Here is a 3184-nt window from a genome sequence, read left to right on the forward strand (position 1 = left end):
TTGTGCATTTTTGTTAGGTACCATCTTGTTGTTGTTGTTGTTGTTAGGTGTCATTAAGTCAGCTCTGACCCAGATCAAACTTATCCACAACAGAATGAAATACTACTTAGTTCTGCATCATCCTCACAATTTTTATGTTTGAGCCAATGTTGAGCTACTGTGTCAATTCATTTCCTTGGGAGTCTTCCACTTTTTAATTGACCCTCTACTTTACCAAGGATGATGTCTTTTTCAGGGGCTGGCCCCTTCTGATCACATGATCAAAGTACAAGAGACGAAGTCTCATCATCATGGCTTCTAAGAGCATTCAGACAGATTTGTTTGTTCTTCTGGAGGTCCATGGTACTTTTATTATTCTCCACTAACACCATAACTCAAATGCATCAATTTTTCTATGGTCTTCCTTATTCATTGTTCAACTTCACATGTATATGAGGTTATTGAAAATACCTTGGCTTAGGTCAGGTGCACCTTAGTCCTCAAGCTGACATCCTTGCTCTAAAGAGGTCTTTTGCAGCCATTGTTTGATTTACTGACTGCTGCTTCCATGAGCATTGATTGTGGGTGCAAATAAAATGAAATCCTTGACAACATCAATCTTTTCCCCATTTATCATTGTATTGGTCCACTACTATAGGAGTGGCATCTCAAAAAACCTGCCACCAATGCAACTTTTTGGCTGTAAAACAATTTCTCAAGTGTGCTTTGTGGATCACCTATATCAGAAGCCCCTGGGTTGTTGTTAAGTGCAGTCAGATTGGTTCCAACCCATAGGGGCGCTGTATAGGGTTTCCGAGGTGCAACTGGTGAGCTTGAACCACTGACCTTGTGGCTTAAACTGTATTTACCGTCCCACGTATTAACTTACAGTGCCACACCAGGCCCCTTGGAGGGGGTTGTAAATTGCAGAATTCTAGTTTCCCCTTCAGACTGCTTGAATCCAAGTCTCTTGGTTGCAGGACCCAGGGATTTGCATTTTTCAACACGCATCTAATTCTTTCTTTCTTTCTTTCTTTTTTTTAAACAGTTGAATCTTTATTTTAAAGTCTTATCTGCCTACTTAGTGCTTTCCACCAACTCAGGGAGCAGAAGGCTTCACAATCTTTTGTTTAGGAGCTGCCTTTGTGGGAGCCTTGGTAGCAGCCACTGCTGTCTTTTTAGATACTTACTTAGCCTGTTTTGCTTCCTTGGCAGCCCTGATGGCCTGTTCTCAATGATCCTTTCTAACTTCAGTCTTCTGATTTCGCTTGGCCACTCTATAAGCAAGAGATGCACCAGTGATGGCCCTCTGGAATTTGACTGCACGGCAGGCTCTTCTCTTTTGAATTTCTTCCAATCACACCTTTTTGTGCTTTCTTCTGTCAAGGGAAGTTCAGTTTATCTGCCGAGGGTTCCTCTTGGAAAAGAATGCAGACTCGCATTTTAAAATTTTATTTATTTATTTTTAAGATTTTATTGTGAATCGAGTGATAGTTACATGGTAGAACATTGGTTCTATGCTCATCATTTCACTGCAATGATTACAATCCCCTCCATGCATCATCATCATTCAACAATATTTGCTTCTATTCCCTCTGGGGTTTTTTTTTTTTTGGCTATACACAAAAACACTCAGGAATATATAATCATTTAAACAAGCAGACGGCATATTCTGCAAGCCTGCCTCCTGGCCACCAGCACACAGTCTTTCTCTTCCCATGAGTCTAGAGTCCTCAGCTGCTCTCTCTCTCCATGTCCCCCTATCTGCCTCCTTCTCTGGTGTTGCTGCTTCTCTGAATAGGGTTCCAACATTCCACTCATGCTTTTCTCCCGTGATAGTCTCAGGACTGTAAGATTAACTATTCCCCTCTTTATGTTACAAAACTTCTACCGTTACAGTTGTGACAATCACAATTAGTCATGATAACAATGAGCCACTATTGAATCACAAGAATCTTATCCCCATTTCCTTTCACCAGACCCCAGACTCACATTTTGCATCAAGAAACTGGAAAACCTTCCTGTTTGTCCTGGTATAGCATCTCCCATGTCTGGGGTAGATTTTGGACCCGCTGAAACTGCTGTGGTAGTAGGGAAACAGCGAAGATCCTAATTTATTTTTAAGTACCATGAAGCTTACGAATCACTGATGAAACACTTCACAAGTTGACTTGAATGCTGAACCCAGTTTTAACTTTGAACATGCATTCCCTCAGTGGGGAGACTCGTCCTCAGAGGTCCAAGGCTGTGTGCCCAAATTCTTTCAGCTTGAGTGACATGGACATGTGTATGCCTTGCCAAAAGATAACCACAGGTGGACATGGCCCTCAGCGGGACTCAACAGACAAAGATAGCAACACCAAAGCTGTACTGGTGACTCTGGGTGTCTATGTGTCCATGGCTGCCTGGCCTTATATAGAGAGCTAAGGGCCAGGAGGGCTCGGCGGCAGGACAGCCGGCTCTTGAACATGCCATGTTCTCAGTTCTCCCCGCGGTTGATATCTAAGGTTACCGTGTGTCCATCGGCCCACTTTGGTGAACAGCTGATAAATGCTTGTAGCAACCAGAATTGGGCAGCTGAGCCATAACCTTTGTAAAGGAGAACAAGCACCTGCAGTGGCTGCTTGTAGCAATGGTTAAGTATTATCGACAGATGCAAAGGATAACGTACAGCACCTATCTGCGTGACGGCAGAGATTCACACAGGTGAGTCATGCCCAGCACCCACTCCCTCTTGTTCAAATGTCATCTCAGGGGTGTTTCTTGATTCCCAAGTTAGAACAGTACACACTTTCTCTTCTCACCCTGCTTCACTTTGGTATTAGTGTGTTTTCTCGCTGGCCCTCCTGTTGGATCATGAGCACTTATGGGCAGATTCCCAGGATGTCCTGGTCTTTATAGTCTTCCAGGTGCCTAGGGGACAGTGGGGGAGCATGGTGAACTGCAAATCACAAAGTCAGTGGTTTGAGCACACCAGCCCATCCACGGGAGAAAGATGAGGCTTTCTACTCTCACAAAGAAACCCTATACAGGGTTGCCTTGAGTCAGAATTGACTCTATGAACAACAACAACAGGGGCAGTGGTGGTTTAGTGGTGGAATTCTTGACCTCCATGCAGGAGAGTTGGGTTGATTTGCTGCATGTATAACCACCACCCATCTGTTGCTAAAGGCTTGAGTGTTGCTTCTTAGAAGCCAGAATAATG

The 3184-nt window shown here is 43.8% G+C and overlaps 1 pseudogene; it reads right to left on the minus strand.

The window, feature by feature from the left end:
- Positions 1–1060: 1060 nt before the first annotated feature.
- On the minus strand, positions 1061–2110 carry LOC102841456 (annotated as a pseudogene).
- Between the last annotated feature and the right edge of the window lie 1074 nt (positions 2111–3184).

This window comes from Chrysochloris asiatica, unplaced genomic scaffold (assembly GCF_000296735.1).
Source record: "Chrysochloris asiatica unplaced genomic scaffold, ChrAsi1.0 scaffold00049, whole genome shotgun sequence".
Taxonomy (NCBI): domain Eukaryota; kingdom Metazoa; phylum Chordata; class Mammalia; order Afrosoricida; family Chrysochloridae; genus Chrysochloris; species Chrysochloris asiatica.